Source organism: Dermochelys coriacea, chromosome 1, assembly GCF_009764565.3.
Source record: "Dermochelys coriacea isolate rDerCor1 chromosome 1, rDerCor1.pri.v4, whole genome shotgun sequence".
Taxonomy (NCBI): domain Eukaryota; kingdom Metazoa; phylum Chordata; order Testudines; family Dermochelyidae; genus Dermochelys; species Dermochelys coriacea.
The window spans coordinates 72,195,826-72,221,489 of record NC_050068.2 but is presented as its reverse complement, the minus strand read 5'-3'; positions in this window follow the sequence as shown (position 1 = coordinate 72,221,489).

Genomic DNA, 25,664 nt, shown 5'->3' with positions numbered 1-25,664 from the left:
CACATCAGAATAGTTGGCAGTTGTGTGTTTAATATTGTCTCCTTGAGAAAGTGCCAGATCTCCTGAGCTGCTTTATCCCTTAATTTCCTCCTTCTCCCCCATTGGACCTTACCTACCAGTTTTTTAATTGGTTAAAGTTTGCTATTGAAGCCCATTGTCCTTATTCTGCTGCTCTCACTCCAGATCATAAAATCTCATGAGCTAGTACAAGTATGTGTACACAAGCAGTAGAATCACAGCTGTACATCATAATGGAGATGTAGCCTTAAGGTACATCTACATTGCTTTTTAAAACCCAAGACAGTGACTCTCAGAGTCTGGGTCTACAGAGTAGGGCTTGTGCTATGGCACTAAAAATAGCAGTGTAGATATTGAGGCTCAGGCTGGCTCTCTGGCTCTGAAGTCCTCTTCCCTCCCTGGGTTTCAGAGACTGACTTCTAGCCTGAGCCTGAACATCCACACAGCTGTTTCTAGTACAGTAGTGCTAGCCTAACTCTGAAGACTGAAAAGGAGTACTTGTGGCACATTAGAGACTAACAAATTTATTTGAGCATAAGCTTTCGTGAGCTACAGCTCACTTCATCGGATGCATTTGGTGGAAAATACAGTGGGGAGATTTATATACACACACAGAGAACATGAAACAATGGGTTTTATCATACACACTGTAAGGAGAGTGATCACTTAAGATAAGCCATCACCAGCAGCAGGGGGGGAAAGGAGGAAAACCTTTCATGGTGACAAGCAAGGTAGGCTAATTCCAGCAGTTAACAAGAATATCAGAGGAACAGTGGGGGGTGGGGTGGGAGGGAGAAATACCATGGGGAAATAGTTTTACTTTGTGTAATGACTCATCCATTCCCAGTCTCTATTCAAGCCTAAGTTAATTGTATCCAGTTTGCAAATTAATTCCAATTCAGCAGTCTCTCATTGGAGTCTGTTTTTGAAGCTTTTTTGTTGAAGTATAGCCACTCTTCGGTCTGTGATCGAGTGACCAGAGAGATTGAAGTGTTCTCCAACTGGTTTTTGAATGTTATAATTCTTGACGTCTGATTTGTGTCCATTCATTCTTTTACGTAGAGACTGTCCAGTTTGGCCAATGTACATGGCAGAGGGGCATTGCTGGCACATGATGACATATATCACATTGGTAGATGCGCAGGTGAACGAGCCTCTGATAGTGTGGCTGATGTGATTAGGCCCTATGATGGTATCCCCTGAATAGATATGTGGACAGAGTTGGCAATGGGCTTTGTTGCAAGGATAGGTTCCTGGGTTAGTGGTTCTGTTGTGTGGTGTGTGGTTGCTGGTGAGTATTTGCTTCAGATTGGGGGGCTGTCTGTAAGCAAGGACTGGTCTGTCTCCCAAGATCTGTGAGAGTGATGGGTCGTCCTTCAGGATAGGTTGTAGATCCTTGATGATGCGTTGGAGAGGTTTTAGTTGGGGGCTGAAGGTGATGGCTAGTGGCGTTCTGTTGTTTTCTTTCTTGGGCCTGTCCTGTAGTAGGTGACTTCTGGGTACTCTTCTGGCTCTGTCAATCTGTTTCTTCACTTCAGCAGGTGGGTATTGTAGTTGTAGGAATGCATGATAGAGATCTTGTAGGTGTTTGTCTCTGTCTGAGGGGTTGGAGCAAATGCGGTTATATCGTAGCGCTTGGCTGTAGACAATGGATCGAGTGGTATGATCTGGATGAAAGCTAGAGGCATGTAGGTAGGAATAGCGGTCAGTAGGTTTCCGATATAGGGTAATATTTATGTGACAATCACGCATTAGCACCGTAGTGTCCAGGAAGTGGATCTCTTGTGTGGACTGGTCCAGGCTCAGGTTGATGGTGGGAACCTATCTTTGCAACAAAGCCCGTTGCCAACTCTGTCCACATACTTATTCAGGGGACATCATCATAGGGCCTAATCACATCAGCCACACTATCAGAGGTTCATTCACCTGCGCATCTACCAATGTGATATATGCCATCATGTGCCAGCAATGCCCCTCTGCCATGTACATTGGTCAAACTGGATAGTCTCTATGCAAAAGAATAAATGGACACAAATCTGACATCAGGAATCATAACATTCAAAAACAGATAGGAGAACACTTCAACCTCTCTGCACTCAGTAACGGATTTAAAGGTGTCAATTTTGCAACAGAAAAGCTTCAAAAACAGACTCCAATGAGAAACTGCTGAGCTTGACTTAATTTGCAAACTAGATATCATTAACTTGGATTTGCACAGAGACTGGGATTGGCTGGGTCATTACACATATTGAATCTATTTCCCCATGTTAAATATCCTCATACCTTCTTGTCAACTGTCTAAATGGGCCATCTTGATTATCACTACAAACGTTTTTTTCTCTTATGCTGATAATAGCTCATCTTAATTAATTAGCCTCTTACTCTGCCTTTTCATGTTCTCTATATGTATGTATATGTATCTCTTCTTACTATATGTTCCATTCTATGCATCCAGTGAAGTGGGCTATAGCCCACCAAAGCTTATGCTCAAATACATTTGTTAGTCTCTAACGTGCCACAAGTATTCTTATTTTTTTAATGTCCAGATGCATTCCTACAAACACTGATTTGCATGCTTAACTTTACTATGGTGAGTAGTCCTGTTGAAGAGGACTAGCCACAGAATCAAAGCTAACTAAGCAAATAAGTGTTTGCAGGCTTGGGGCCTAAAACTCTCTGTTTGCTTTAGCTTCACAATTAAAAGGCACCATATTGTTGTAACCTGAGAATCCCAGCACTGGTGATAATTTAGTATGAACAGCAGCATGCGTTGCAAGCTTTGAGGCTCAAATATGAAGAGTATTAAATCTCTTCCTGTACTTGTGTGTGAGTCTGGATCAATCTTCTACCACACAGCTGATAGAAATCTGTTCTTCAGACTGCATTTTGATGGCCAGCAACCCAGAGAAACATAGCAGCAGAGATAGTAGCAGACCCTTAACTCTGCTTCACTTAATGCAGTAAAACCATAAGTGCCCATGAGAATAGGTATCAGAGTCACGGTGGTCAACTTTTTCTTTTGTGATTTCTCTTTTTTCATTATGTTTCGAAATTCCCATTGACCGTTGTCTTTCATGTGAGTTTAATTTCCTATGGTCATAAGCTTGATAATGCAAGTTTGATTGGATACAGGACACTCACAAATGTATTGATGAAATATGTTGACACAGAAGTAATTTTTACTTTTAAAGATGCTCTGAAAAGGAAAAGTCAAAACAGATTGCAATGAAAATATGCTCTTAAGGCTTGAACTAAAAGAGTGGTGGAGCATTTAGCACATAAATAAGCTGAAAATTACATTTTAAAAATTCAAAATACTATCTACAATTCTCCTACTAAATGTGGATTTGCTGTGGAGACCCCATTATTTTCTTCAACTTCAGATAACAGAGAATTCAGTGATAACACTGACATTGCTCATTGGAGCCCACGTCAGTAATAATCCTTTCTCTGTTCCTTAGTATTCACAGTTTCTTTCTTTCTTTCTTTCTTTCTTTCTTTCTTTCTTTCTTTCTTTCTTTCTTTCTTTCTTTCTTTCAACCCAGAGAAACAAGCCCTGAAACTGCCACCATGCTTTTCTCCCTTACCCCATCCCAAAATATAGCCAGTATTGCCAATTCTTATAGTTAAATCACAAGTCTTGGAATATTTGGTGCCTTTCATAAAGCCCTAGCTTCTGGAGTCATGTTATCACATGAGAAACTCAGCTTCTAAAATCATGCTTCTAGGGCTCATACTTATGGAGATATATTAAAAATGTGATCTTTATGGGCCCAAAACTAGAGATGGATGAAATTTTTCTGACAGGTAGTTTATTCAATGAAACATGTCGTTTCAGTCACCCTGAAATTATTTGCGAATTTGACACAAATCTTATCAACCATTCACAAACCCACAGCAGGAAGAGATGGTAGTGGTGTTGCTGCTGCTGCTATGCCACTTTTGTAAGACATAGAAGACCCAGGTTCAAATGCTTAAAACTTTTCCAATTCACTGAAAAATTTCAGATTCAGTTTATCCATAAATGATGATTTTTTGTGAACTGCCATAAAACCAAAAAAATCAGTTGTCCATCCCACTTTAATTAAATCCCAGAAGACAAATAAAAAGATGGAACATTTATTATTTTAAAAAAATCTCATGATTTTTGAGCAAATCTCATAATTTTGGAGACCTGACTCATGGCTTTTTCAGCTTACGTTTGGTAATACTGGCTTCTTCCAGGAGTGGCATGGGGCCACCGGCCCTGGCATGCAGGCAGCCTGCCTGCCTGAGCCCTGCTGCGCCATAGGTTAGGACTTGGGAGCAGGTTGTCAGATATTTGTCCTGCATTTTGGGGGCCCCCCCATCATTGGGGGCCCCATGCCATTGCACAATTTGTTTCATGGTAAATCTGATCCTGAAGAAAGGGAAGCCAAAATTCAAGACAACCCCAATTAACCTTAAAAAGTTAATTATTGTTATTATTATTATTATTATTTTAATTTTGGAGGGGGAGTATATTCATGGTATTCTTCTCTTTCTCTGTCTTCCTATTATAAGCAGAAGCATAGTTACAAGTGAGAGAGAGAGAGGAAATCCTGTAACTCAGGGCTTGACTACACAGGGAGTTAGGCATGTAGTAAGTTAGGGTATGAATGTAAAGCACACTGGCTACTCCCCACTAACTCTCTGTGTGGATACTCATACTGTGCATTGAAATTGCCCTCAGGCAGCTTAGCTGAGTACACTTTCAAAGTGCATTAAGTTAACGTGCACACAGGCACCCTTAGTGTGCAGCAGCTACTATGAGCTTTTTCCCCGTGCAGATAAGCCCTTAGTGCATAAACCTTCCCCATTTGTAACTGTCATTTCCTTTTCACATTCCCAAATTTTACTGATTACCATCTTTTTCTCGCTATAGTTTCCCCTATACAACTACTTCTTTTTAGGCAAGCTGACTAGTACACTTCTGCCTCCTGACCACCAGTTGTGCCTCATTGATAGATATCGTAGGAAGTCGAAAGCTGAACAACTCAAAGTGTTCAGCTGGCACAACAGTTAATTGCACTGCAGCAATAGGATACCATCCACTCAATTCATCTTAACTAATATATAGCATAACAGAACAATTCTATCTTATTCTCAGAGAACATATTCTCTTTCCCTTCATCATTTCCTCACTGCTCTTTTCCCCCTGCTATTATCTCCACAAGACTGCTAACTCTACAGAGCTGCAGGTGATTTCTAATGGAAATGAGAAATGGATACAATGGATAATTTTAAGGAAGATAGTCCTGAGAATAAAGGAAAAGTAGCCTGCAGAGCAAATGTATCCAAGTTCTAATGATGCTTTCTTTATTTTAGTTCTTTGTCCTGTTCTGTTTTGAGGGATGCAGTTATTATCCTGTACTTAATTTAATTTACCATTTCTGAACTGGCTGCCAGGTTTCCAGATTCCCCCAAATTATCCTCTTAAGATCTGCTTTTTCCTTCCTTTATATCATTGTTGATACGATTAAATTCTTTATCTGGTGCAGAACCTTGTTTTCCACTCTTCTTCAAACAGCTTGGTAAGCAGCTTCACACCATTCTGTTTCACATTTGCATTGGATGCCAAGTCCCTTTCTCCTGATTATCTCAGCTGGAATGCCAGAGGGTTGGGGGGAAGGGAAGAGCTTAGAATTTGCTCTTGCAAAAGAAATAATCTGTTGTTCAAAAGCACTGTGATATTCAGTTTTTAGTAGTGTACGCAGAACTGCACTTTGTTGCTTCCCCTGAAAACACCAAAAGGGAGGGGAAGCTGAGGAGTTATACATACTAGAGAGTTCTGCACATACATTACTATTAAAGTTTGTGTCTGATTTGAAGGAAGATATATTTTGGTTCATATTTTTTTTAATATTTGTCCAATCCTCAACTCCTTTCTTCCCTCAATCACAATCTACAGAAGTCCGGAGCCTAAAGGGTGCAGGAATAGATGGTCCAGTTTCCCCAAAAACCTTACTAAAGTCTTCCACGTGGATGATTTTCACCATCATAAAGTTTTATCCAAATATAGAAAACTCACACAAAATGACAAGCCTCCAGAAGTTCCTGTTGAATTAGTGACCCAAGTGGAAATAATTACAGGTAATTCTGGGTACTGAAAACTTCTGTTTTCCACCAGTGCTCAGATATGGCTTCATAGCATCTAGCCTGTTTTCTGCCTGAATGGGAGCTAATGAATTTCCAAGCACTCACAAGGAATATTTCAACAGCCACATCTATGGGGTGTGGGGTGGGAGTGGCACTCACCCCTTCAACAAAAAAGATCTATAACAATTACAGCACTGATCCTCAGGTGCACTAGAGCTGCTTTGTGCTCTTCCAGCTGTGCAAAGCTGCCCTAATGCTGGCAGAGCCAGCCATAGGAAGATCGCATATTCCATTCCAAATCATGGCCCCTTTCTGCCCCCAACACACGATAAATAATGTTAAGTGGTGTAAGCTAGCTAGTTTTCCTGTACCACTGCTGCAGTGCTAAGGGAGTGGAGCCAGGGACATAATCTGGACCAGTGTGTTTTTATGTTCAGCTCAAAATAGAAAGTCGAAAGCTGCTATTTAATCTTTTCATCGTCAGTAATAATTAAAGTGGTGCTCAAGTCTCTTAAGTATCGAGAGCCCTTTTATTTGCCCTCTCTATGGAGACACTGATGTTGGGTTGTGAATTGACTGGCTAATATGAAAAAGAAAAATCTAGCAGAAGAATTGTGCTAACATTTTGAGTAGGTTTCAGGACTATACTCTGGAGAAGATAGATGGTTGAAATTAATATACATTTAAATATTTAAAGGTATGAATGTAGGATAACCACATAGGGCTAAGAAGCATGTTAAAATGGTGACTCTGTGGAATTTTACACGCATCCCTATTCTCGTAGTTACTGAACAAATTGTTTTACACAGGACTATCAGGGCCAGAGGAAAGTTTGGGTAATCAACCCAAATCAATCAACCCAGCTGTGTGAAATACAACAGAAATATGGAGGCATAATCCTTAAACTGTGTTTTGTATCATCCCAGTTTTCACCTACTTTTTGAGCAAATAGCATTCAGTGTTGTGATGACAGCTCAGAACTCATAATTTGTTATAGGATGTATACAAGATGGGAAGGAATTTTCCAACAAAAATATGCAACTGCTATTTTCAAAGGGGCAGCAGGGAGTTTGTCACCTAGCTGCCACTGAGAGTGAAGGAAATGCCTAATTCACTTACGCCCCTCTAAAAATACAGCTTACAACTAGTGTGAGGAATCCCAAATGGCTAACGAATTGACTCAAGTAGTGTCCAAAAACAAACCATTTAACAGACTTTGGTTTATGACATGGAAGATTGCTCTACAACAGTGTAAAGAATGGTTTCAGAGTAGCAGCCGTGTTTGTCTGTATTCGCAAAAAGAAAAGGAGTACTTGTGGCACCTTAGAGACTAACAAATTTAATGCATCCGATTAAGTGAGCTGTAGCTCATGAAAGCTTATGCTCTAATAAATTTGTTAGTCTCTAAGGTGCCACAAGTACTCCTTTTCTTTTAGTGTAAAGAATGTTGTCCATACTTAGGCCTGATTATCCAGAGAGTTGGACGCACACATTTCTCAGCAATGTCAATGAAAGCCATGCATGCCCAAATGATAGGAATATCAGGCCTACTGATTTCAGGCTGCTTCCTTTTTATTGCATATCATTCTTAGACTATATTTATGCTTCAGGGTGGGCCTTTGTCCTGGCTTGTTCATGTGTGGGGCACATGTTATCCCAGCCAGCCTGCAAGAATCCACAGTGCAGATGCCCCATATACCTGCTCCACACTAGCACTGCAGATACATGTGTTTAGCACTAAGATTTGTGGGATGATATCCCAGGACTGTTAGCATCTCCTAAGATGGAGTGGTGATAGGAATTGGTTTGTGGTGTATTGTGGGAGAACTTGTTTGTCCTTTCTCTGACCCCTGTGTGGATGTGGTTTTAGCCTGCCATGTTTAGCTGAGTCATATTCTGCTCTGCATTTCTGTCCCTTTCAGCTAGAGGACAAGACATTGATCCCTTGGATGAGCTGCTCCTGTGTACATGTGAACTGTTCATGCAACAAAGTAGACATTTGGCAAGACTATGTCTTTTCAATGTGTAATTTCCCACTTAAGTTACATGGTATTGCATTTGTTGCCTGATGGCATTTTGGGAGCATTTTCTGAAATGCAGAAGGTAGTGGGACTTGGAGGACAATTCATAGACTGGACAGACATGATGAATGTGGCAATTGCCAAGGAATGAAAGCAGGCTTTAAAGTCAGTAAAAAGGCATTAGGGTGGGGAATATAGCAGGTCAGGTTCAACCACCTGCGGCAAAAACCTCTGAGCTAAGAACAAAAAGAATTCTGCATTTTTGGGGAAGAGTTGAAGCTTAAAAGGCTGGATTCACAAAAGGACGTACGTGCCTAACCACTACTTTAGGCATTTAAATCCCAGAATCAGATCCCACTGGGATTCATACTACCACCGTTCAGCTGCTGCCAAATCCTCTAGGAACCTAAAGTCACCTAATGCATCTATGTTTTTGCAGTAAAGGTTCCCCAGGTACCTGTGTTTCTGCCTCTGTGCATATGTATTGCAGCCTCACTCTAGATGTCTGGACATCTAAGTCCCAGAGTAAAGCAAGAACTGGGGAAAGACAGGTACTCTTCTGCCTAACTCGCCTGCAGGGCCTGATCTGGTAAATGTCCTCATAGCCCACCTACCAGATAAGGCCCTATATGCAAACTCGCACAAAACTGCCCAGCAGGGGGCGGAGGAGACCTCTCTCATAGCTTTTAGCCCTGTGGTAAGGGTACTTACTTGGGATGTGACTTAACTTAGATTTAGAATCTCCTGTGCCTAGTGGCACATGAGACAACACCCAATTTTTTCCCACTGCTGTCTGTCCAGTGCAAGGTGTTTGACTCCTCCTTAAGTTGTCTCCACGGTGGCAGCATGACCTCTCTGATAGTCATTTTTTGTCCTCCATACCTCCTCTTCCATCGTCCCTCAGTCCAGGACACTTCTCACAGCCCCCATTGGCCTGCAATGGCGAACCATGGCCAGTGGGAGCTGCAATCCACCGAACCTGCAGACACTGCAGGTAAACAAACTGTCCCGGCCCACCAGCTGATTTCCCTGATGGGCCACATGTCAAAGGTTGCCGATCCCTGGGCTAGTGTATATCTAATTTCCATTAATGAAGTGGTAAACCAATTAATAAATCTGCACTGCTTGTCTTGAGCAGTGCAAGACGGTATATTCCTGAGGTACAGTTCTGGGAGCTGGGGGGATTTGGCTCTGCTGCCTTTTTCTGTGTGATTTGAGTGGCTCTTGGAGCATTCAAGCAATCTAGCTGGGTGTGGGTTTCCACATGAGGTTGTGCTGAGTGATCACAGTGCCTGGTAGGGTGTGCTGATTGTCACTAGCAAGGCATTGTGAGAGACATCCCAGGCGGGAGAGAGTTAGGGGCACAATGGTCCCACAGTTCCAGGCTGCACCCCGGGGATCCTGTCACAGATGTATCCTCTTTCTCCTCCAGATGTTTGACAAATGATAAAATGATCCACTGTCTTTGCTGATTCTTCCGTTCACTTCTTTATTCAGCAAGATCAAAGAAATAATGAACTATTTTCTACTTTTCTCTATCAATCAAACATCAGCCAGTGTTGACAGCATTCTCTCCATGATCTAAGAGATTTTAGAGTCCCCTTTCTTATACACCTCCTCAGCTTCTTTTACTTTGTTTTCCTTCCATTCTCATTTTTTTCTGGCTGATCTAACTTCCATATCTTTGTTTTGCATATTCTTATTGTAGAATATCTCTCTTACTGCTGCTTCATTCTTGCTGAATTATTTTTCTTTAATTATTTTCTTTCTTTAAGAAGCATCCACGTATTTGGTTAGAGCCAGAATCTTGTCACCCCCCACTGTGCTCCTGACTGCACCCACACGTGCTTCTGTGAAAAAACTGCCATTGTTCCTTTATGTGATAAAGCAGTGTCTTTAACTCTTCAAATCTGTTATTAAGTGCAGCTTGAAATATGCCTTCAGCCCTTTACTGCTTTATTTACTAAATTTCTAGTATCATATTTGGACTGGACAAAGCCTCTTCCTTTCTCTCCCCTCTTCTCTCCTACCTGCCCCCTCCGCCACTACTCTGAACAAACATGACTGGCTGTGGTGGGGTTTGGGGGGTCCCATACTGATCTTCTCCAGTGCCTACTAATGGCAACACAGTCAAGCTATCTCTGGGTAAATACATTGTTTGATCTCCATGTCAGTTTATATCTTTCCTTGTATGGAAATAGTGTTCCCTTCATGCAAAGATTAAATATGGGAGACCCCCAGTTCAAGTCTCCCCTCCATCTGAGGGGAGAAAATATTTGAAGAAAGATGTTCCAGCTCTCGGTAGAGTTCTCTAACCACTGGGGTATAGAATATTCTAATGTGGGGCATCTCTCAAACTTCTGTGTTGAAGCTGTACCACTGTGAATGAATAATTTTAAATGTCATGGGGTGGGGGAGATGCAGGGGGAGAGAATGAATTTCTGTAACTAGTAGTTACAGCATATACCTAGGAAGTTGGAGACCCAGAATCCAGTCCCTCAGCATGATGCGTAAGTTTCATTACGAATCTATCCCAAAACTTTTATGTAAAAATATTACAGGCTCTTCTACGCTGGAAAGTTTTACTGATATTGAATGTGGCCTGAATCAGGCGTTAAGCTTTTCCAGTTTCATGGCCAGCACAGAACTAGCCAAAGAATTAGAAAATTTTGATCTCAGATTAAACCCCAGTTATTGGTATTGCATTTTTATTCGATTTAAAGTGATCTGTATTGTAAGAACTACTCTTTAATGAAAGTAATTTCAAAGAATGTATATATTTACAGAAATTGACGAATATGTACTGCAGATAACATTTTCTGATATTTATGAAATGCAAGTTTCTACATGCATAGAATTCTGCACGATTACAATAGGACACTAAATTAAAATTCAAAAACAGATTACGAGAAAATAAAAATTACAAATAATATATTAAAAATTGGCTCATTTTCCCTATAAGGAATCTATCCCATTGCGTCTTGTCATTATAGACATTGTAGTTCAGTGTGATAGGAGAAAAAAACTGAAACTGAGACACTATATACTTCACTGTGTGAAATACAAAGAAGTCCAAGAAAGATACCTACTCAAATTATCAGAAATAAGTACAATATTTCACAATAAAAAATTGCAGAAAAACTGCATAACTTTGGAAGAAAAGGAAGGGACTTCAGAATAGCCTTATAATACATGATCTTCTGCCACTGAGCCTATAGTAATGTGAAATTACATTAAGCCTATCTACTCTATTACCACTGTGAAATCTGGCCCGCACAGAATTTCTGTACGTTAACTTTGGCAACATTTGAGTACCAATGCTATTATTGAATTAAATTGACTAGCCTGAGGTGCGTCAGATTAAAACTGGGTGAATATTGTAAAAAAAACAAAACAAAGTAATTGCATTTGAACAAGAACATTGTTGTTTGTGGCAGCATTCACAGAAAAAGTCACAGGGACTTGTGCAAACAAGTATTCTCACAAGTGTCCAGATTGGGAGTGTTTGGTGGCCATCTTGAAAATACTTGCTAGGTTTGGGACTCATCAATCAGGCAACAAATGCAATACCATATAATGTAGGTGGGCAATTACACACTGCAAAGACATACTTCTGACTAATGAATGCTACATGTAAAAGTCACCATGAATTGTTTGTGAATGCCCCATAGGCTAAAATGTGTGAACATAAAGCGTTCATTGAATAATTTTGAATATTAACAAATTCATCAAAATCAGCCTATTTTCAGATAACACCTGAGCAGAAAAATGCCTTAGACAAATTTGTGCCATCCACAAAACTCACTGTAAGCTCCAAGCACATAAAATCCTTACCACATCAAAAGTATTCTTCCATTTAAGTTGAGCCAACATTCTCAGGGGACCAAGGTGTATGATGGCAAACAGAAACATCCATCTGCAGACAGTATAGCCATGTTGGTATCTGTATAGTCTCTATACTGACAGTGACATCCTTGCTATATATAAGGACGGTGGTGGATAGTAGGATGCAGAGGTACCCTATCTCTCCTAACTGTAAGCAAAGCCATTTTGTGGAAGTAGGGAGAATGGCTGTAAGCAACAGCAGGAACCAATGTCCAAAGGAGTACTTGTTGTTCTTGGTCCTGCTCCCAACCAGAAGTGACATCCTCAGAAAGAGAGAGGAAGGGTGATACAAGGGACAGCAAGTTGAGTCACAAATGTATATGGGAGCCCTGTTGCCAGAGGTTCCTTCTCTGAATCAGAAGTCATCCTCAGATATGTGTGCAGTAGCAGGTTCAACCAGAGAGGCCAAAAGTGAAATCATCGCTCCATTGAAGTCAATGTGCAACTCCCATTAAAGAGAGTGGGGCCAGGCTTTCATCCCACAGTTGTATGTTGTTACCATCTACTGAGAATGATGAAAACAGAAAATGGTAGGGTGACAGCAGCCATAAGGTTGTATTTATTGTTTGTCCACTAGCAATTGTCTCCTTTTCAGTAAGTCTGAATCCCTTTGTGCCATTTAAGTGTCCCTTGTATGATAAATTATTCATGGCGGCAAGTGGCAAAATGTTTATATCATATATCGGTATAAAGCCATACTTTATACTAAGGGAACTCCTATTAACATGAAGTGGAATCTTGCACAACTAACAACAGCAAAGCAGCCAAGCAATTATTACTGTGGCCAGTAGAATAAAAAGGGCTGTGCAGTACCTGAATCAATACGAATCCTGTCTTCCTAATGGTAATTCTGTCAGGGTTTATGAGATTTCTTTCACATGCGCCTCAGCTTCATTTGTAATAGGACAAATTTTTGAAGCTACCTGGAGTGTCAGTAATGGTGTGAGGAGTATACATAACGGCACTAACCAATATGCTATTCTTCTGTCAGGATCACGACAACTAAATTCATCCAGATTTAAGAAGATATTTCACTCACAGATATTTAGACTTTTCAGTGGGTCTGAATTTTTCCCTTGAGGGCTTGATCCAATTCCTACTGAATTCAGTGAGACGCAGAGATTCGAATCCCAGCCTAATTGAGAAGGATGTTTTGGCATTTTCGGTAAATCTGCAGAATATCATTGTTCTAGCTGTTTTAAGGTTGTCTTGCAAGCCAAGTCAATTCTGTTACGATCCTAACAGACAGGTGAAGGAGGGGGAAGGAGAAAGTTTTACTCAGCTCATTGCTGCATCAATAATAATAATGAAAAAAAAAGATGTATAGTGAGAAATGCTGTTTTTTGGTTAGGTATGCATGAAACATTGGCATTGTGGGCAGATTTGCATAATATGTATTCTACTGATTGCAAAAATGCATATTGCTCCATTTTTGCATCTAAAAGTTGCTTTGTTGTAAGGATATATACAAAAATTATTGAATATATTGGTGGGACAAAATACAGTTCTTTGCAATATATCACATATAATTTCCCCCCACTAATTGAAGAGACTTTCTGAAACAGTGCTTCCCAAACTGTAAGCTATGGAAGCATTCATGGGGGGGCCACAAGTGTTTGGAGAAAACAATTAATCAGCCCACTTTTTTTTCTAATAAAAAGGCTATTAAACTAGCCTTAAACTAGCATCTTGTCTATGGTTCAAGTCTGCATCTTTGGCTGCTGCTGGAGCTAAGAGCCTCTCTGTTCCCTCCACTACTTCAGGGGGATTAAACTTGCTGTGGGTGGAAGTTGTGATGTCCTATCCCTTTAAATGGCAGGTTTCAGAGAAGCAGCCATGTTAGTCTGTATTCGCAAAAATAAAAGGAGTACTTGTGGCACCTTAGAGACTAACAAATTTATTAGAGCATAAGCTTTCGTGAGCTACAGCCCACTTCCGATGAAGTGAGCTGTAACTCACGAAAGCTTATGCTCTAATAAATTTGTTAGTCTCCAAGGTGCCACAAGTACTCCTTTTCTTTATCCCTTTAAATGTTTGAGCACTTCCCCTCCCCAATGCAAATCCTCATTTTCGTGGTAGTTTGTTTTGCAGTTAGAACAATGAAATATACACAGCAGGCAGCTATGTTTCTATCAGCTCTCTCTGTGTCAACGTCTATCTCCTTCTCTGCTGGGTCCAGAAATATAACATTGGCAATGCAGGATTTATATCCCACGAGAGTCCAGTGCTCCAATTTCCTGAACAAGAAGAAAAAAGAAGTTAGCAAATAATACTATGAAAAAGGGGACAAAGTTCACCTAGAGACATGGGGTGACAGACTGCTGTTTTTGCTCCTAGATAATGGGAACCAGACAGCAAGACAGGGGGAAGTAGGCAAATAAAGATGGAACACAGGATAAGAATAGTGCAATTACTGCCAAAGCTGTTCAAACAAACAATCAGTGAGTGTAGGCAAGCATCCATATTGACTGACCACATCCAAGCATTCAGACAAACTGCCTGTAGCTCGCACTGAGGCTCTATAGCTAGCAGAGAGAGCCCAAGTGCAGCTAAAAAAATAATTCTGCAGTTTGCAGTGTAAGTACAGTCAGCAGAGGGTAAACAAGTGCAGAAAGTGCAGTAACAAATACAGTTTTCCTGTCTCAGAAGACATCCAAGATGTGTGAAGTTCAACAGAAGAGTGGAGAAATGGTAGTGGTTGTGGGCAATGCTGGTGAATTTGATAACAATCGTGAATCATGGATGGTGCACCTGAAATGTTTTGAGTAATCTGTTACCCACAACACCATTATAGAGGGACAAAGAATTTCAACTTTGCTGATAGGGATGGGTCTGAAGGCATATGAACTGCTGTGTGAGCTATTGTCTCCTACTGTGCCCAAAACTGGCATGTATGCCACAATTACTGCAGCAATGCATGAATATTTTTCTCCGATACCATTTGTGGAAGCAGAACAATATCAGTAACATCAGGGAAGTGGAGAGTCAGTAGTTAGTTAGCAATAGTTAGTTGCTGCTCTAAGGAAGTTTTCAGAGCATTGTGATGCCATGCATGATCAGTTAATCTCTAGATTATGCAATGACCAGTTCTGGAAAAAGTTTGTGACTGCATCAGTGCTTACTTTCAGACATGCTGCCGAAGTGACTGTTGCAATGGAAACCACAAAGAAGGATTCTCTGGAATTAGTGTGGACAGAAAAATTCATCCTGTGAATTAGCACGACAGGACCATGGGAATGTTAAAATTTCCATGTGGCTGTTGTGCACAAACTAGGGACATTGAGAAGAATTGCTGGACATGCCAGGTCACTTGCAGAAAATGCCAGAATAAAGGACACATTCCCATGACCTCTCACATAGTTCAGTGACCAGAAACAAAGAGTAACCATACATCCAAGAAGGCAGCTATGAAGAATGAACTTAAGAAAGGACAGAAGTCAGGAATTCAGAATGTGGACTAAAAGAAGAGCTCTAGTGACAACTGACCAAGACCTAGCACTGCACGTTATCTCAAGCTGGAGTCGGAGATGGCAGCTGGCTTACACCCTTCATCAAAGAACTCCCTATAAGAATGGAACCTGCTACTGGGGCTGGTGTTTCACTGATTTCTGCATCTCTCTATTGCCAGAGATTGTCACAAGTTCCTTTGGAAGAAACCACCATGGTTTTGAAGAATTATACTGAGGAAAAATTAGTCCCAAAAGGGACACTCCAGGTGAAAGTTCAACTGGATGGATAATCAGTTATTTTACCCTTGTGTGATTGAAAGAAAGTATTCTCCATTGTCTGGCAGAAATTAGCTTGAGAAGCTCAAGGTGAATTCGATTGAGATCAAAGCAATCACAAAAGAAACCCTCAAAATCTTAAAGAAATACTGGACAGACACTCCAAAGTTTTTGAAGAAGAAATTGGACAGAGCAACATGTCAATGAGGCTTACTATTAAATCTGTCAGCCACCCAAAATATTTCAAGCCCAGAGTTCTGCCTTATACTCAGCCTCTGGTGGAAGCTAATTTAGTGAATATTGGAGTCTTGTAACTAGTTTCACACAGTGAATGGGCTACACCCATCGTACCAGTGATCAAAAAGAAAGGCTCAGTCTGAATTTGTGAAAATTTCAAAGTGACACTAAATTCAGTTTTATGTGCAGAACAGTATCTACCACCTCATATTGAAGATTCGTTTGCTACTCTTAGTGGTGGACAGCATTTCAGTAAATTGGATTTGCTCAATGCATACCTACAAATAGAGATTGATCTTGCTGTTACACTGTCTGGAATGGCTCACAACTGTGAGTGCTAATCTTAGGTCAGACTGTAAGAAAACAGGGCAGACACCCCAAACTGGTGATATATTCTATAGTTAGATTTCACAAAGCTAGTGAACTCCTGGATCCCAATGTGAACTCCTGGATCACTATATTAGTCTTACCATGGAGTCACAGACAAGGCTGTCCAGCATATCTTGCCACCGAGATCAAACTGGACTTAGTGATAATGGTCACATAAACCAAAAATCACACCACTTCAGGATACTCCCAACCCCAAAGGATCGGTCACTTACACCTAGGTCAATTGTTACACTTTATCATTACCAAAGACAATGATGGAAGCCAATTTTATAGTAAACTAACAAAAGGTTTACTAGCTAAGAAAAAAAAATGACAGTTATTGGGAAGTTAAAGCAGGTAAATACATTAACAAGTGAGTCAAAGTTTGCAAATCATAAGACCATAAGAATGGCCATTCTGGATCAGAAAATCGTCCATCCAGACCGTATCCTGTCTTCCGACAGTGGCCAATGCCAAGCGCTTCAGAGGGAATGAACAGAATAAGTAATCATCAAGTGATCCATCCCCTTTCACCCATTCCCAGCTTCTGGAAAACAGAGTCTAGGGACACTTCAGAGCATGTTTTTGCATCCCTGCCAATCCTGTGTAATAGCCATAGATAGAGCTATCCTCCATGAACTTATTTAGTTCTTTTTGAACCTTGTTATACTCTTGGCCTTCACAACATCTTCTGACAAAGAGTTCCACTGGTTGAGTGTGTGTTGTGTGAAAAAATACTTCCTTTTATTTGTTTTAAATCTGCTGCCTATTAATTTCATTTGGTGACCCTCTAGTTCTTGTGTTATGAGAAGGAGTAAATGACACTTCCTTATTTACTTTCTTTACACCAGTCATGATTTTATAAAGGTCTATCATATCCCCTGTTAGTTGTCTCTTTTCCAAGCTGAAAAGTCCCAGTCTTATTAATCTCTCCTGTATGGAAGCTGTTCCATACTTCTAATAATTTTTGTTATCCTTTTCTGTACCTTTTCCAATTCCAATATCTCTTTTTTAGAGGTGTGGTAACCAGATATGAATGCAGTATTCAAGATGTGGGCATACCGTGGATTTATATAGAGGCAATATGATCCAAAACAATAACAGAGATGTAATAATCTGCCAGTTCCAAAAGTCTCTGAGGGCACCCAGGATAACTCTGGGGATCTCTGTCTACTTGTTCAGTATTTCCACCCTGCTGGAATCTAAACAGCACAGAGATGAAGGATCTTTCCTTAAATCCTTTATATCTTCTTTACACAGAAAACTAGCTGACAGCTTCTGTACCCACGTGGGCCTTCCTTTGTTGGCTGTGAGTGAGTATTGCAGATTGAGTCTGTGAATTCCCATTATCGAACTCAATGGCCCTTGCTTTGAATTTAGCATTCTTCTTTGATAAGTAATTTAGTTACAGAGATATACATAATGCAAATGCCTGCCATTACATAGGAATAGATAAGTGAGAACAATACAAGTAACATTCCCTTAGTTTTCATGAAGCTCTAGCACCTTCATTAACTCTTCATTAAGACACCTTTGATCTGAGGTTATTTAATTACAGGATATTCATAATATAGAAGTAATGTAATTGCAAACTACAGGATATAGACAGACAAAAACAATACAATCAACATCTCCTTTGATCTCTATTAGCATATGAGTGAATAAGTTTGAATGCATACTAATATTTAACACATCTTTGATACTCACATTGAGACAAATGTAATTTTTCCAAACCTTTGGTTGAATATGTTGGACAAGTAATTGTTGCCACGGGTTTAAGGAAATCACCAGATAAAGAGAAGTCAGTTCTTCAAGTGCCCTCGACAGAGAGTGTATCACAATTATGTTAATTCTTACGATCACTTAGCTACTATAGTAAATTTCTTCCTAATCTTTTGACAATATTGATATCTTTCCATGAACTGTTATAAGTAAAGAAAAAATGGAAATGGACTAAAGAGTGTGAGTGTGCATTTAAGGAAGCAACAATATAGCTTTCAGAGTATAGTTGACATCAGCTGAAGTTCTTACACAGTTTGATGCTTTGCTTCCATTTTCGATGGCTTGTGATGCTTTACCATATAGAGTGGGTGCCGTTCTTTCCCTACATTTTTCCTAATGTCATGGAGAAACCAATTGCCTTTGCATCACAAACACTCACTACTCCTGAGAAGAACTATGTGCAAAGAGAGTGAGAAGCTCTCTGCTTTTTCTTTGGAATTTGGAAGTTCCATGCTTAGCTGTATGATAGAAAGACAAGTGGGTCAGGTAATATCTTTTATTGGACCAACTTCTATTGGTGAGAGAGCTAACTTTACTCAGAGTGTCAAAGCTAAATACAAGATGGAACAGGTTGTTTAGCAGAAGTAGTTAACACATATTTCAAGGGACCATTCAAGGTGTAATGGCCTGTTAACACTCCTCCAGTCATAGGGAGAAAGGGCAGCGAGGAAGTAGCTGGGGCAAGGTTGTTAGTGCATTATAAATTGTTGTAATAGGCCATAAACCCAGTAGTGTTACCAGATTTGTCCATTACTTTGGGATACACTCATTTAGTAGGATTACTCTTCTGTGGGAGAGTGTTCTGTAATTCTATCAATGTACTGCTTGTGTCACTTGACAAACAGTTTGGTCAAACTGGACAGTTTCTCCGTAAAAGAATAAATAGACACAAATCAGACGTCAAGAATTATAACATTCAAAAACCAGTCAGAGAACACTTCAGTCTCTCTGATCACACGATTACAGACCCGAGAGTGGCTATCCTTCAACAAAAAACTTAAAAGACTCCAACGAGAGACTGCTGAATTGGAATTAATTTTCAAACTGGATACAATTAACTAAGGCTTGAATAGAGACTGGGAGTGGATGAGTCATTACATAAAGTAAAACTATTTCCCCATGTTATTTCTCCCCCCACCCACCCCCTATTGTTCCTCTGATATTCTTGTTAACTGCTGGAATTAGCCTACCTTGCTTGTCACCATGAAAGGTTTTCCTCCTCCCCCCCCCCCGCTGCTGGTGATGGCTTATCTTAAGTGATCACTCTCCTTACAGTGTGTATGATAAACCCATTGTTTCATGTTCTCTGTGTGTGCATATAAATCTCCCCACTGTATTTTCCACCAAATGCATCCGATGAAGTGAGCTGTAGCTCACGAAAGCTTATACTCAAATAAATTTGTTAGTCTCTAAGGTGCCACAAGTACTCCTTTTCTTTTTTGCGAATACAGACTAACATGGCTGCTACTCTGAAACCTGAGAGGACTGTGTTAATCAGCACTCCCAAGTCGACTCCTTATATGTCCCTGGACTCAGTAAGCTGGGTCGAGCAGCACTTCCAAGCTGTCACTCTCATATACCCTTGGACTCTGCAGGCTGCGTTCTCACCACTCCATGAAACTTGAATGGTGGTGATAGCTGAGGGTCCGGAGTGCTCGAGACGGGCAGACCCCCCAGCATGATCAGTCATGAGAAGATGAAGTCCCAGTGGAACTGATGCAGATATTGGATCCAGGCATCAGAGCACTTACTTGAGCATGGGTAGGGGGTTTTGTAGGGAAAGAACAATGGTTCAAGGGAGAACTCTAGATTTGTTTGTGGGTAAACTGATGGCTCAAGGAAGTATATCAAAGTTGTTTTGTTCAGGCTAGACAATAGGAACTGATATTCCTGGTTATAGGCGGTGTTCCTTCAAGGGAGCTCACAATGCAATTAGGCAGCTTCAGTATTCTGGATACCAGTAAAGGATTTATTACTAGAATTGGTCTGATAACTACTGAGTTGGGTGTGTGCAAGCATGGGTTCATTAACATCTGGAGCAGAGATTCCCCATCATGCAGTGCTTTCCTGCTTTTCTGGTCCCATAGGTCAGTGCGTTCTTGCCTTGGAATTTCTGTTCTCTATTCTGTATGCTAATGGAGATGCCTCCCTGTCCCATCTTTGATGCAAATGAAGCTAAGGGAGTTTACTTAATCCTGTCACCCTTGTTCGGAGGGGGTTAGGTGTGTCTTCCACTGCTTTTTCATTGCTTTTTGTAACTCTTTCTTCTGATCGGCTTTGGTTCAAGCAGAGGATGTGGGGCGGGGAAGGTCTTTTGTGAGTCAGACAGGATGGATACTGTGCCCTGGTTCCCCAAGAACACAGAGCTGATAGGTAACAGTATTTAGACACATAGACTTTGCTGGACTTCAACAAGAATACATGTTTTTTCTTCTTAGTCAATGCCCATTCATAATTGGCCAGAAGTTTTTAGAATGACTTCTACTACTACAGCTACAAAGATCATTGGACATCTTTGTACCTTGTTTAGCCAGTTTGGTTACAGTTGGTGAGTGGTAATGGACCTCAATTCTTTTCTTAAAAATTTCAGAAGTTCCTAGCTTCAGTTGGAATTTAGCACATATACACTGTTCCATACCACCCTGCTACAAATAGACTATTGGAACATATTATACAAACACGTAAGCATGCTTTAAAAGCTGACAAGTCTATTTTGAATCATCAGCATAAGTTGAAAAATGTCTTGCTTGTCTACAGAACACACTACATACTACCCAGGATTCACTTGCAACTCTTTTCTGGAAGCAATCTTTGCATTCCTTTTGGGACCTGCCACATCCTGATATTGGCAAATCCAAAGCTTTGCAAACTGATTGACAATGTGAGACTCGGCATTGTCCTTTTCAAGTTGGAGACTTAGTGCAGACTTGCCGTCACAGTTCTGCAGTAAAATGGGTACATGGAGAACTTGTCAAATGCCCACAACCTGTTTCATTAATGGTAGAACTACCAGATGGTATTTATGGAAATGACATATGAATCAGTTGCAGCCTCAATAATTACCAGAATATTCCAGTAAGACTTTCTGTTCCTCTGAACAAATTGCCTTCTTTTACCACTCCTAATTTCAATGACTTGTTGGGAGAAATTTTGGTACCAGATCCAGTTGATTCCATACCAGAACCAATCAATTCCTTATCACTGACTGTTCCTGTTATTCAGGACACTGCCACACCATCATCTCCACATTACCTAAGACAGTGAGAAAACCAGGTGTGCACCTGAACTTATAAATAGTTTAGTTAGCAAGTTCCTATTCCAGGGCAGAATAATCCCTTGCAATTTGAGAGTCTGTGACAGTCCATCTGCAACTCTTAGTTAGGTTATATAGTGTTTTATGTTAGCCATGTAAATAAAAATGTGTATATGTTTGGGAAGCTTTTTAAAGTATGGTGGTAGAATGTGATGACCTCTCTTTTTAAATGTTTGAGCACCTCCTCTCCCCAGTGCAAAGCATCACTTTCGTGAAGTTTTCAGTTTTGCAGCTAGAACGTTAAAGAAACCACACCAGACAACTATGTTTCTATCCGCTCCCTCTGTGTCTCTGTCTATCTCCTTCTCTGCTGGGTCCAGAAATATAACAAGCATTCAGCAGGAAGTCTTTCACCTGAAAGACCCCTGCTGGAGCAGAGGATACAGAGAGTCTCTCAGTGCTGGCAGCAGCAGATGGGGAAGAGAGCTCAGGGAGAGACAGGTGTGTCTTTTTTTTATGGAAATAGTTTTACCAAGAGCAAAGCCTAAATGTAACAAACATGATGATAGCAAAGTTAAACAGAAAAGGAGACAATGTGATAATAGTTACTTTCATGTCTCAATATTATTATGGAAAGTCCACAGCCACAATGTGTCATTTGCTTTCAGGTGCTATTAAAAGAAAATATGAGATCAGGGAAATTACAGACACATTTAGAAACCAAACACTGAGAACTTGTAAACAAGAGCCACAATTTTTTTCTTCAAAAACAAGAAGAATTAAAGTACTTCCCACCTCCCCAATGTCATGTGTAATAAAGCAACTGTTCCTCAAAGAGCTTTAGAAGCATTTTATGTTGTGGCTTTACACACCGCATTGGTGTGACCCTTCTACTTTCATCAGGAATAGATATGTGTAGAATTATGACTTGGGAACAAGCAGCCATGGCACTGAAAACCACTCTTATGTCAAATAATACCAACCATCAAGACACTGATGACCTTGCAGAAAACATCCAGAAGTAGTTGATAGAATAAATTAAGATACAATATTTTGTATGGCAGCTGGATGAATCCATAAACATAGCTAACATGAAATTTGTAAAAGCAGGCACAATAGTTGAAGAACTTTTATTTAACAGACGCATTCCTCTCACTAAAAGATTGGGCAGTTTCCAAAGACACAAAAAAATCCATGTTTTCAAATGATATTTTTAAAAACCTGAATTAGATTGGATGATAGATTATATAATTAAATAAACTGTGTGTAGTTTATTCAGAATTGTCTGAACTTTAGTGTCTCTCCTGAATCTAGTATTCTGAACTCTTCCTTCTAGTGTTCGGGGACTCAGTAAGGAGAACGATATTTGGTTGTGCAGAACCACCAAGTTTTAAAATATGTTTAAGGAAGCCTCAGTACTAAAAAGTTTGGGAACCACAATCCTACAGGACAATTTAACAGGCTGACACATTAGGAACAAAACAAGGCTGGGAGATTCTTCATATCTTTTTAAAAAATCCTTCTCTTCCTTTCAGTCTGCTATGGGGAAAAATCTAATAGAGTTACAGAGTTTATGCATTTTCTACACTAAGGATGGGAAGGTGTCACCACATTTAATGATCCCAGATCAGCCATTCATAAGTCCTCTTTTCTAACCTCACCATGCCAGGCCAGTGCTCATGCTGTCATTGATTGCCAGCTCCCTCTTCTACACTTTCTGATCCTTCTGATGGGTGATCACACAGCATTCAGTGACCATTTTGTTTTTTTTCTGAAGCAATATTAGCTTTCTCCAAATTTCATTGCAGTTCTTGGGGCAAGAGGCTGACAGAACATAGCCATTTAGTATCACTCTTCTGTTGCTCTACCACTGACACCTACATGGATATGGGATATACTTGTCTTTGCTTTCACTCTCTATGAAGGTCACCGAAGCTGTTTCTATGATCTTGCCATAGAGTGTGTGGGGCCAAAGGGGCATACTGTATCATGTCTTTGTTCCTTGGACACCACTTCCTTTGTGTCATACCTGGGCAATGAATACCTATAAGAGAACAAAGTTATCTGTTTTAGAAGTATCAGGCAAAACCAGATTAAACTAAGCAGATCCATATGTTCCCACTTTCTGTTACCATATGGGTCTTTATGCTAATAACTCTGTTATCTGCATTGAATACTGCCATAACAACACCCAAAATATGTGGCAATAATTAGTCTCTAGTGATTTTTGTCCAAAACTGTATTTTCCTGCAGGATCAAATGAAACAATGCAATTTCATTTTTTGATAAAATAGGGGAATAGTATGAGTCAAGAATGCAACAACTACTTTGGAGGAAATTTTCCAAGACTTAGGCACCTAACTCTTATTAAAAGTCAATGGGACTTGGGAGCCTAACATCCGGTTTGTATCTTTGAAATTCTCCCCCATAATTTGGAGTTGTATAAGTGGTAAGCAATCTATAAAAATGTTAGTGTTATTATCTTAATGAAATATAGATCTAATATAATTGTCTCAGTGATTCCATTCATGTTGGTAATCTTGACTAATGTCCCCTTGACCCTTGATATCCATTATTGGATAAAATGGTACTATTACAAAATCTAGGGATATATTACAATGTGAGCCCCTGTGGGGCATGATTCTCCATTGCTTTAAACCTTGTGTAGTGATTTACTCTTGAGCAAAGTAGGTGCAAAACACTAGCAAATCAGAGCGATAGTTTTACATCCAATTTTCACTCATTTTGCATAGATATAAATGATTGACAATGATTATCCACATTAGACAGTGGAGAATGAGGATCTGGAACTTTAGCATGCAATATTAAATATAATGGCTGAAAAAGAGTATTAAAAAGATTTGTCTCATGTTATTGTACAACCCTATTTGTAGTCTTGACTGAGGCTTCAATCAAAAAGACATATGTCAAATAAGTTTCTGCTAGTAGTCCAAGAGACTCACAAAGGAAATTGCATGTGAATGGCTTTTCATTGCATTGTATGAAATTACAATATTTGTGGCAGAATAAAGCATCTGGAAACATGAGTAATTTATTACTGCAGCTGATTAAAAAGCCCTTTAGTTCCTAATAGGCAAGATATATTGTTCAAGAACAGTTAATCTGTATGAACCTTGTGTATTTGCTGAGGAAATGCCACCCATGCAAGCCAAAGCTGTTGGGGACAACTTTAACTTGCATACCAAGGGGCAAATCCTGAACTCCTTAATCAACTTTTACTCAGTCTTTATTCACATTAAACACAAATTGAAAATATTTTGAATTGGATAATTGCCTTCATTTTGGCCAGCTCCCTCTTTTTCTGCTTCTTCCGCAAAGTTTCAGATGGGTACCTCTTGCATGGTACCTTAATAAGTTTCCCTAAATGTGTAACAAACTCAAAAAAGAGGGAACAACAATACTTAAATAACATACTTAAAATACTAGAGCTACACTATATCATTTTCCTTAAAAATGCTGCTCAAGCTGCTCAGGCCATCAGTAATATAATTACCTTGAATCCCAGTGGCATGACCTTGAGGAAACATATAAATTATGAGGAACAATGAACAACTGATAATAAATTGACCTTTATAGTACCTTTCAAAGTGACTAAAATTAAATGAGTTTTCCAACTCCGTAGATATTAAGGTCCGGACACTTGGCTATGGCTGAGGAATGCACAGAACAGCTCAGGAAGGGGGACTGCAAAGGTAGGGTTTTACTTATTTGTTACAGGGTCAGAATCTTGATGTTATGCCAGCTGCCGATGAATGATCTGTTGGAATTGATATGACTGTTGGGAATAAAGGGGGGCATCAAATTGTTTCTCCCAGCCACAATCCCTACAATAGCTTCAGGAAGAAAAGGTGCCATTGGAGCCTCTATGCCAACTGTCCACCCATGGGATATTTCCCTATGCTGCTATGATGTTCCCATGGTGCCAATGGCAACTTTAATGCCAAAGTCAGCCGGCAGTATGATGAAAAATGGCCTCCGTGCTTTGGAGGTTGGGGGCTAACTCTTTAAAAAATATTGTGAGTCTGATTCCCAGCTGCCTTGCATCTTGTGTGGTTATTTAGACAACTGAAAAATGATTGCAACATGGGTGTAAAATGTTGCCACTGGTTTAAATGAAAGGACAATTTTGATATAGCACCATTTTACACCCTGCCTGTACTCCTTTTTCACAGGTGAAAGTGATTATGCAAATCACAAGGTAGTGGAGTAGTGGACTATGCAAATCACCCTTCTTTT